The sequence below is a fragment of the Ciconia boyciana genome, chromosome 8 (genome assembly GCF_034638445.1).
Source record: "Ciconia boyciana chromosome 8, ASM3463844v1, whole genome shotgun sequence".
Taxonomy (NCBI): Eukaryota; Metazoa; Chordata; class Aves; order Ciconiiformes; family Ciconiidae; genus Ciconia; species Ciconia boyciana.
The window spans coordinates 18565055-18577143 of NC_132941.1; the positions used below are offsets into that span (position 1 = coordinate 18565055).

General features: G+C 36.6%; 1 protein-coding gene across 6 annotated transcripts in view; it reads right to left on the reverse strand.

The window, feature by feature from the left end:
- OTUD7A (OTU deubiquitinase 7A) overlaps window positions 1-12089 on the reverse strand; it is a 148537-nt gene that overhangs the window by 100615 nt on the left and 35833 nt on the right. The window lies entirely within an intron of this gene.

Genomic DNA, 12089 nt, shown 5'->3' on the forward strand with positions numbered 1-12089 from the left:
CACTAGATTCAAACTGAAACAATCACAAGAAAGTTTTTACGGAAAGAACATCAAAGATTTCCAGTAAGTTCCTATAAAAGTAATTAATGCTTTCAAAATTCAATCTGTGTCTTGTTTATGGCATAACCGAAATGTGACAATTTCTAACTAATGATTCATGAAGGTTTTGGTGTAGTAAAACCTTGACATGATTACACTCTAGTAAGTACTGTATGTTCTCACACTGATTCTGTGATACATATTATCAATATATTGATTACATTCCTGTTTAAGCTCAGATTTATAATTCTATCTCTGAAAATAAACTACAGACACTTCCAATCATGCAGATGATAGTTTTTTCATTAGCCCAAAGAAACATACATACTGAAGATTTCCAACTTCAAAATGCAAACAAGGACCTTTGTGAACAATTCGATTCTGATCAGTTCCACCATGAAAGGCTGTGACAGGACAGTACAGGTATACTGGAAGTGCCCGTGTTTGAGGTTTATGGCAGACCTCCAGTTTTGACATTATTAGGTACTAAAGTAGTTTTTGCAAATGCTACTGTACTTGAACACTGACAGAAACAGTATCACCAAGATCTTGGAAAGTTTTCTGTACGTTCCCTTTAACTCTCAGCAGCGTGTGTCACTTTGAGTTAGAAGTCTTTTTAGAGCTCTAATGTGAGACATGATAAACCTCTCAGTTATGTTTATTGCTGCTGACTTTTAGCATCACTAGTAACAGCACGAAGTCACGGAAAACACAATAATTGTTTGACTGGTCAAAAGCTACAGACACCTTTTTACATTGGAAAATTCTCTTTTTAATTAAAGACCTTATATACAACACATACTTCTTTATCACATAAAGCAGAGACACTTTTCCAGGCCCATGCTAGAAAGCTACCAAACCTAAACTCTCAAGTTTATCAATTATCTACATTCATCTCCTGAAATAAAAAAGCTAAAATCTGAATTGAACAAACAATGTATGTCCACATATCTGCTTTACACTACTTCCCCAGCAAAACTAGTCTGTACTGACTCAAAGATGATGCTAAAACGTATTAGGTTTAAAATGTGGATTCCTCTTCCTTCTCTGCGGGCACTGGTTTAGGCCATTTGGTGACATTTGCTCCTTTTCATTTGCTCTGATACTTGTCTAAGTGGTCTGTGGGCCACTTCAACTCACTCAGCCAACAAAAAAACCCCCTGCTACTTTATTTTGTCTGGAAGAATTTTGTGCTGGATTGAACCAGCTCACAGAAGGGTCTGCAAAAACACCATAGCCAGTACAAAGTAGGCAACATGAAGCAAGCGGGGTAAAGAATCTCTTTTCTTCAGTACCAGCGACCTTTCAGATTAGCTCTCCTCTTTTGTAAATCCACAGCTTCAGTGTACTACAATTGAGCTGGTTACAGGTCAGCCCACTGCAATTGTACTGAGGGCAGAACTGAAGTCTGCTCTGCAGTGCTGGTGCCCTGCTGGCCCTGGGGAACAGACAGGTACCTTCTGATGTGGTGACAGCTGGAAAATCATTTTTCACCTTTAATAGTATAAAAGTAAGCTGAGTTGGAGCTTAGGTCTGAGGGCTTTAGCTGCATCTTGCACACCACTTGTGTTTCAAAGAAATTTCCAAATACGTGTCTGCACATTCCTTAGCAATCTCACAAATAAAAATCTGTGGAAATAGCACCAATCCTACCTGTCCTAGAAGACTGGGGCAACAGAAGTGGATTGGAACATATTCCTTTTCTTCAATAGCCAAGGAACATTTTACCAAGAGTAGGAAAGACTAAATTATTTGACTGCCTAGCTACACATCATTAAATTAATCTGACTCTTCTGTGCTGTCAGACATGCAGCCAGCTACTCTCATCAAGTCTCTGGAAACAGGACTGAGAAATACAAGATCATAAAACTTGTTTTTATCTCCCCAATACTGTGAACACCTACAGTTTATGGTACATATTCATTTTTTTAAAATGCCATCAAATAAGTAGCTCTTTTTTTACTAGCCATTGAAAGCTCAAAATTCTCAATTAAATAGCTTCTAAGGAGTTCTTTGCAAGTTAAAAATGGTATGGATCTAAATTGAACTCCAGAAGTAGATCTTGACTACGTAACTATCTATACACTTGGATTAGAACATCTTAAGAAATAGGAACCAGAGGAACTCCAATACTGGGAAAATACCTTGGAAAAAAGGGTTAGATTTTATACTTAAAGTGCCTAGCCTGATAAAGTCATACCACTGCTGTTTAACTTTATGAAGAAAATGGTTTTGGTTTTTAAATAAGAAGTTGTCTGATTTCACCTATTAGCTCAATAAAAGCTCATTCTGTAGCCTTACTTTCATTAAAGGAATAAGTTTCAGGGAATGAAAATGATGTCACATTTCTACACATACAAAAACCCTGAGACATGTAATTCAAATCTTAATTATTTTTCCCTATGTAAACCAGTTACAGGACTTCCAAATTAGTTTCTGAAAAATGCTTTTTTCCCCTTTTACAGTCAGAAAATTGAAACAAAAAACACAAAATGATCAAATAAAGATTGTCTCTAAACTAAAATACAAATCTTGTAAAGAATATTTAGTATGGTGTGTCCTGGTTTTATGTTAGCATGTGAATTCACTTTTTTCTTACAAACTCTCAAGAATTGTACTGTACCCTAAATCACAAACATTAAATTCAAATTCTAAGGGTTTTTTCTCTGACATCACCATCAGTGCTAACATAAAATATTAAAGTACAATTTTCTTTGTGAATAATACAAAGTCAGCAAGTGCATTGACATAGGTTTCAAAATAATTATCATCTGGCTTAACATATGAAAAGGTTACTTTTAAAATCACATTTTCATTTATTTTGTCCTGAATTTAGAAGAGTTTAAACCCATACAAATCTACTTCCATGATTAGTTTTACTGACATCATTAGACTGTTCACACGAAAGAAAACACCTGTCACCAACACGACAGTGTTTCTGAGATCTTTTGGAACACACGGGAAGAAATCTTAACTTCAGTGAGGTCAGAGAAAATTTTCCGTGAACTTCACCTATAAACATCCTTTAAATACTGTGAACTCTGTTACTAAGCAAACAAACAAAAATCTCAGGGGAAGATTAATCAATACCTCTCATCTTTAAACAAAGCTAACAGTAACTGACTTTTACCTGTGGATTCTCATTTTTTGTGGTTTGAAAACTTTCACATTAGAATGTGTTGCAGTTTAAAATATATCTATATAAAATATATTTCTATATATGAATGTGTATGCACATATATACATAAACCTGCCTTGCTTGTTCATTATCATTTCCCATGAACCTCTCAGACTTTGGTACAAGAAGACAGATCTTGAACTAGTGCCTAATCACTAGTCATTTTCACTAATCAAAGTCACTGATCAGTTTCTAATCACAACTCTTTTCTATCATACTCCATTATGGGCATATAAAGTTATACCTTCTACTAATCTAAAAGTATATCCTTCATTCATTCCTAGGTGGTAGAAGATGAATGACTTTTATTTGAAATGTATCTTAATTTCTGATGATTTCTAATTAACTTATCTGCAATAAATTTCTGATAAAAAGCTATTTCTACATTTTATACACATGTAAAAACCCCACAACAGTAACTGAACAAAGCTACATCATGAACTTTCTCTGAAAGCTATCAGCAAAGTAATTTATAAGCATACAGACACTTCAATGGTGGACTACATTAGGAAAACCTGTTGCTAGAGAGCTGTACAAACTTTAGCCAATAAATCGAGTGCATTGTAACTGCAAACTGAGCTACCCTCTTCTAAAAGCATATAAAATGCAAGCAATTCAAGTTACTCTTGCACTCTACACCAACCACCCAGCTTGCTGACTTCGCAGGAAAAACACACCCATAGTTTTGCCCTTCAAGACTTCTTCTTCTTTCGCCCTTTGTCAGCTTCATAGGACAGCTTCACCTTTATAAATAACAAATGCAATTTAATTTTTAAAAGGATCGTACTTTATTAACTATAAAACACACCTCTAGATACAAAACCTGAAAAGCTCCAAAGCCCACTAATGAAGAGTAGTACTATACCATATTTCAAAGTATGTGATCAGGTGTGATAGGACCTTCCCAGTCGCTACTGAATGAGAAAATATAATGCAAAACTAGAGCACGCAGTACATAATGATGCCTAAAGACTCACAGCATAAAGCAGTCTCCTATTGATTTTAGCTTCATCTCATGAGACCTATTTTCCTTTAAATCCTAATTCACAAAATAAAGCCATTTTCCAGTTGCCACTCTTCCAATAACGCAAAAAAAAGATTGACTTGGAGGTTAGTGAGGGCTTCCTGTAAAAACTGGGAACCTGGTACTGCTTTATATAATCACGGAAGCATTGTTTCTCCTCAGTCAGCTTCTTAGAACTGAGGATTGAGAGAGAAGAAAGGCGGACTATGGCCTGCCTCATCAACACTGTATGGGCTGAGCCATGGTAATTTCAACAGACCGCATTCAGAGAGCTGCTTGGTTTGCCGCCCATCTGTGCTTCTTACCAGCAGCTTCTCAAGGGTGAGGGGTGGGCAGGAAAAAGAATGGAGAGCATCAAAGACACTGAAACACGCAAAAGTCTGTGCTTTGGTAAGTGATTACTTCTGCATCGTGAAATGCCAGCAGAGCAAATCTGACCTCTGTACAAGAGAAGACGATTAAGGAAAAAGAAAAATGACTAGGGGAAATTCTCTGTATGATTTAATGAGGTGGGGGAGGGAGAATATATTTTGAACCATAGACAATAACTCTTCTATCACTCAAAATATATATCTATAGCCCAGATGTCAATGAAGGTTTTCCAAAAAATAATTACTCAAAATCTCTTGTTAGAGGAAGACAAAAAAAGAATTAAACCATCTTTCTTGTTTTTCAGAGATGCTCTAAGTGGAAAACATGATGATTATATGATGAGCTGTCGCTCAGCTACAACCCACTCAGTTCTATTACTGCTCACTACAGCTGCTTTAACATTCAGTCGGCTCAGTTACCTTTTATATTCATTACATGCAGAAATTCTCAAACGTCCCCTATCACACAGGGAAATCCTTGCCCTCGGAGTCCAAACTGATTTGATCTCTTTTGGCTTTATTAGAATTTAGGACTGAATTGTGAAAGAGAGTAGGAACCCTATTTCCATATCATTTGAATTCCTGCACCACACACATTTCTCTCTGCCCTTCCTTTTGCTCTCTAGAAGACTGAGGTTATACGGTACAGTGCACCATTTGCATATCAAAAGCAACAGCACTTTACACAAAAATGAAAAGCAGCCACTTTTATGGTTTCAGTGACTAAGAGCTTAAGACATGAAAAGAATTTCCTTCCTCTGAATCTGTAACTCCAAATTCAGGTGTAACTCAGTTCATCAAGACTGGTTCAGATAAATAACTTAAAAATGAAGAAGCTCTCCCACTGTCACTGTTACCTGATACTTATTTGCCAAAGGCAGAGTTCATTTTCTTTCCAGACCCTTTCCTTCTGGAGCAGGTAGAGACTTTACTGTCTTACCTGAAAGAACATAGTTTTAAAAAACATGCAAACAAGTTCAAAGGTCATAAAGAAACAATTCTTATTTATCTCAAGTTATATGCAACTTGTCTGAATGACACTACCCCACTTACTGAGGTATTTCAAAGTCTTTTTTCAGTGGCCACCATGGCCTCAGATGAGTCAGATTTTGTTATTAAAATAAGCAGGATGACCGTGCTCTACCTTATACAATCTAACAAAAGAACATATATACAGAACACTATTCCAGGTTACCATAACTTCATGCTAAGGCAGCAACCTTGCCCTAAGTTTCTACATGGAGGTGCCTTTTCTGAAGCAAAGTGTCCAACACTGGTGTTAAGAACATACACTCAAGCAATTAGTGCAGAATAGCTAGCACACCATGAACTCTAAACTAACTTGTGACCTTCAGCAAGCTCCAAGAGACACAGCCTGGATACTATATTATTGCACCCCATTTTTCTCAACAGGAGGCAGAAGTGATTCAAGCACAAGCTATATTACCTGCTGAAGTTCAACATGGCCCTAACTGTATCACACGTAACCTTTACACCCTCAATGCATCAGATCAACCTCCATTAACCTAAAACCAGCATCTACCCTCCAGAAAGCAGACAGGCAAATAAATACATAAATACAAAGACATTCACAGTTCTGTTTCTGGGAAAAACCCTTCCTGCATCTTAATATGGGTCTGTAGCCTAGTGCTTGGCATACTAACAGATAGGTGAGCTATCCTATCCTTGTGAGGCACAGTAACTGGCCATCTATATGTCGTTCCCCTATTCTTTTTACTGATGGTCACAGACATCAGGTAGATGAGTGCATAAAGGCTTTAAAAGGGATAAGAGATGGATGCAACCATGTCCTCTCTCCCCATAACATGACTGTGATTTGTGACATCAACTTTAATGACTTCCCTGCCTAGAAACGTACCTGGCCACCCACACACCCTAGACAGAGTGATGAGGTGGGAACAGCAAAATGAATGACTCAGAGAAATACCAGCTGTTTACTGCAGTGTCTCACTACTCCCAATACCAACAGTAGTGGGTGGTGTTTGAGCTGTCCTTGACCCTGCCAAATCCCTCTTCAACTACTTCCCACTGTGAGAAATGTTGATATGTTTCCAAGTCCTACCATGAATGCATTGCCAATTTCACAAGGAAGATCTGTCCACTTCAGATGGTTTAAAAGAAAAATAGCTAGCAGACAATTCTTATGCTCAAGAGAACCATGCTATACTATCAGTACACTGGATTACACATTCATTTGACTTGTACCAGACAATCAAGCTAGTTTATCATTCCTGAGTCACCTAAAACCCTTCTTAAATCCTCAGAGATATCTGATCTATTTCCCTATATGTCTTGAGTTAGAGTCACATCATTTAAAGAAATTGCACTGGATGAGAAACAAGAACCAGAATTTAAAATCAGTCAGCCTCAGCAAACTACCTTCCATTTTTCATCTATTTCTTACTTAATAAAGCACACAGTGCAATAGCATGCTTATTTAACATAAGGAAAAAGTGTTTATGAGTACATTGCTATTTGCATAGGAATCTTACTGTTAATCCATTTTTATTTAAAAATAAATTTTATCAAATTCTCAAACACATTTCTATACTAATGCTATGTGCCTCACATGAAGCCAACAGTCATGCCACTACCATGGTTTTACAGAGAAGTAACAGGATAGTGGATCCATAGAAGACTGAGATCTCAAATGCAGAGTAATACTATTGCTACCATTCTCTGTAACCCTTATAGGATTACAGCTCATCTGGAACACTATATCCCTTTATTGCACTTCAGGTAATAAAAGGGAGAACCTTCTAAAAGTGTTAGGTGGACTTAGCTGCTGAAGTCATACATCTTATGGTGAATAAATAGTTCTCTCTTTAATGGTTGCCAAAGCAGACATTGAATTTCTTATTCATTATTTGGAGAAAACTACACCCATCTTTCTAGAAGGACTTGCTTTTTGTGGGTTCTAGATCTCTGCTGATTATTCGAAGACACTGAAAAGCCTACATCCTACAAACATGGAAAAAAAAAGAAAATCAGGTGCTCGGGAACCTGGCTTCCCCACATAGCCTGACTGGACTTGTTTGGTTGGAAACAAGCGTCAGAAATGTAGCCATGTTTCAGTACATGTAGTACTACTCTCTGGCCGTCTACACCAAATACAAATGAAGGAACAGGATCTTTCTATAAAACTTCATAAACTGGTAAGAGACAAAAGGCATGCAGAATATATAAATAGGTATTGACACCTGGAAAAGACCAATGTGATCTAAGGTAGCTTAGCTAACCACTGACAGCTTCACAAGAATAGTCAAATTCAAACCAAGGCTGACTGGACATGCATGCATTACAAGTGAGCATTTTTCACAGCTCTATTCCTCATGAAGCATGGAGAAGAAATTTAAAATTCCCAATTCAAACAGCATATACAAACCTCTTCAAAAAGATCACAAGTCAGCCGTCAAAACTATCTTTTATGTCCTGTACCATCTTCAGTCCAATCTTGCCTTTCTGCCTGCCTGCCTGATGTATTCAGAGGTTGTTACTGGAGTCACTTCCTCTTGTTTGTCCTATTTAACTAATGTAATTCAACAGAATAAAATAAACTATTTCTGCAATAGCAGGAAGGCACATAGTGAACTGTAGAATACCAAATATACCAATTCACTTTATTCAGTGAATACAAATTTTACCCAGAATACCTCACTGTAACTGACTGACACTAAAACAGAACAAATAATTCAGTAATCACACCTGCACCCAGAACAGTCTGTCTTGTTCACGACTGAGGTCATCCAGAGAGGGGAGTTTGCAGTGCAGCTGCTGTACTTTACATAAACACAGAGCTTCCACGGAAATTCGAATGCTTGCTTCTTCCTCCCTCCCCCCCCTTTTTTTTTTAAACATAACTTTCCTATATACTTTGGAAAACTATACATTTCTATCTCCTGCTGCCTTTTGTGGGCAGTTGGGTTTTTTTCTAATTTGAGAATGAACTACATCGCAAAATTATTTCCTACTGTAAATGACAGAACTGTCCTATTATGATATTAACAGAAGGTTCTTAGCTGTTTTATAGCATAAGAAACAGAATTTTAAACGGCCTAACTCTACTTTTTCAAAAGCAGGCAAGACAGAGTTTTAAAGGAGAAATGCCCAACAATTCAGATAAGTGTGACAAACTGATATTTTATGCTTACATGGTTATAGCCTTTTGGTGGCAAAATGACCCAGCGTGCACTCACTTCTTCACAATGCTAAGCTCCTCTCCAAGACTGACCCTCCTCCTCCACAGTTATCATTATACTAAACAAATAGCTTACAATAATGGAGAATAGTTACTGCCATTTCTCATGTGCTAAATGTATATTCTCTTCACAGCTTCCTTAATGGCTCACTTCTATTACAAGCATTACTAAGTATACACCTTCTCATTACTTGCCAAAACCACATTCTAAACATTTCCAAAACTATGTTGGTAAAGTATGAAATTCAGATTTAAAGTACAGGATAACCAATCTTACATGGATAGCTACCATTTAACAGAGACAGTCTAAAAATTTTTCAGCACAAATAAATGTTTAGTAAACCCCAAGATAAGTTAATTATAATATATATTCCTGTATCATTAACCTACATCAATACAGATTCAAGCTCTCATTTTGTAAACAGCTCTGCAAGAATGCACCTTTTTTTACCCACATTCCTGAAACAAGTTGCAAAAGATAAACAGCAGGTTTCAGGATCAGCCAGTCCAGGTGTCCTAACTGAGCCAAAGCCCCTCACTGAAGCAAGCTGGGAATCCTCTTCAATAAGCATTCTTAATGGCACCCATTCAAATTCTCATATACACTGGCAGAATAAGCAGGAAGTTCAACAACAACAAAAAAGGAAATACATTTGCACATTTCAACGCATTAAAATAATGCAGGACTTCCATTCTTCTCTATTCAAGTTCCCGTGTATATGTAAAAGAGGATGAAGAAGTAAGATTTCACATTTCAACTATGGATCTTGCTAGAAGCAGCATCAAAAGATGGAAATGTGTCTCTGCCAGTCCAGCTGAATGTCATCTAGTCAACTGTTAGTAAAGGTACTTACTGAAATGAGTGGCAAAATCACCATTGCCTTCAGTAACAAAGAATCCTCTCTGAAGCTAAAAAAATACAACATGGCTGTTTGCACTTTTACTAAGTGTGCTTGCATTACATCGGCTTTTACACCAGAGCCGGTAGTGCAAAGAGGAAACCAAACACAATTTTATGTACTGATGTAATCAAGCCTACCATCTCTGTGGGGTTTTTTGTTCCTATGGTCACAATGACATCAGACTACTCTGCCTATTTAGTTGTGGAGGGCAATGACAGTTCTTCACCTCTGCTCACCGACTTCTCTATTCTTTTCCTCCTGCTTGTACATCCTGACACAACAGGAGTCAGCTTGCATTTCAGTAGGACACGAAACAACACTTGCTTCAAATCTTTCCCTCTCCCCCCTCCTTTCACTCAATGTTTCCAGCTATGGCAGGCAAACTCAAAACTTTACTTAAGAAAGTGGAAAGAGGGGAAGGAGGAATCTCAGAAACTTAACAAAGCACATCTAAACTCTGTAAAGTGGGTCATAAATTTACATACTGGAACACACTCTGTTCAAATAATAGCTGTATTTTAAGTGTAGCAGATATTTATCCATACACAGAGCTGACCTGGAAAGATTATGGCTGTTTGTCTGCCTGACAACACAGGGAGATGCTTAATTGGTACTCCAGCCCCATAGACACCAACAATGTAGTTAAATTAATAGGCTTGGTACTCTTAGCTTTCTAGTTTGCATGGGTCCACGTATGTGTTTCAAAAGGCTCCTACAAAATTATGGAAATAACTTCATTTTTCTACATCAGTTTCTACACCTGTAAAATGGCAATAATTATACTAATCTTAAAAAGAACTTAACACATCAACTGAAGAGAAGTTGATTCACTTTCTGTTCACATAATCCAGCCCTGGAATTCCCCATCTAATTAATTCTCTCATCTGAGACACATCATCTAGGCCAGATACATCCACACTCTGCTCTGAAATTAGCTATAGTTGTCTTAGAATCCAAAACACACAAACATACTGTAATACCTCTAAAAAGTATATTTTGCAGTTCTCATTTGTACTGTAGAGCATTTGTGAGCAACTTTAATAGTCCACCATGAGGGGAAAAACATTTTTTCCACAAAGTGAGTTCTTACACAGCCTTATCATCAGGAAACAAACTTCAACAGAATATATTAAAGAAAACATATTTACACATGGAAAATACTGTAAAATTTACTGACAAATGTAATCTGTTACTGAAAGCTACCAGTATACACACAGTATACTTTGTAAGTTTTCCTACTAAGAGATGTCTTGAATCTGCCCTGCTGTATAGCAGACAAATATATATCTGCACGGTAGCTGGTATCAAAACTCATCTAAAAAAAAAAAATTCCCCCAACCAACCAACCTATTAACCAAACTACCCCCCCATCCCCACCCTCTTCCTCCATGTCTTAAACTATTGGGAGAAATTAATAAAGAGAAAACAGCAGTATGTTAGTTCTAGATATTTTTTGTCTTCTTCACTGAATTAGATCTTTTGCAAGGTTTAAGGAAGGCAACATTATGAAGCACCTAAACTACAATAAAAGTAACCTTGCCATAGACCGAAAAAAAATTAAATGTCATGCTAGATAGTTAAGTACGTAAGATTATCACATATTTCTTTTGTTACCCATCTCATATATTCTTCAGCTGAAGTCAGATAAATATTTTCCATAGATACAATTTCTCATAAAATGTAGACAATAAGAAAAATATGATTCTCTATAGTGGAATTTCCTACTTCGGTCCCTAAAACTGATGATTTTAATTTGCCAGCTGTCCTTCCCATTAATAAAAAAGAGCACAATCCCCCCACATCTGCTATTATTTTTGAGCAGCTTATGAAGTAACATGCAAAGAAATGAGCAAACATTTTAATAACTGGAAGTCAAATGCATTAGAAAAGAGGTATTATAAAAAATACAAGCATATGTTTATATGGACAGAAAAAAAATGTTATATACATGTTGAAATGTTTATAGGTATTATACGTTTATATAATCTATATGTAATATATAGGTATATCCATACTGCATCTGTTATCTATATGTCTATATTATTGATAAGTTTATACAGACATAAATATATGTACTTTTACCTATAGATAATATAGATATCTTAACTAACATCACTAACACCACTTTTTTTCTTTTTTTTTCATTTGGGATAAGCTGTCAATTCAAAATTAAGAACTTGCCATACATCAGTCATTAACCCTGCTGTAAGCCATGCAGTTAGAGCCTAAAGGATTTATTTAATATTATTCTTACTAGCAGTTGACAGACATCTGACAATGCAGAAATGTAACGTTTCATTTAACTTATCCATAGGCTTATTCCACTGAGCCCCAGATGCTTTAGCAAAAGAAAGAG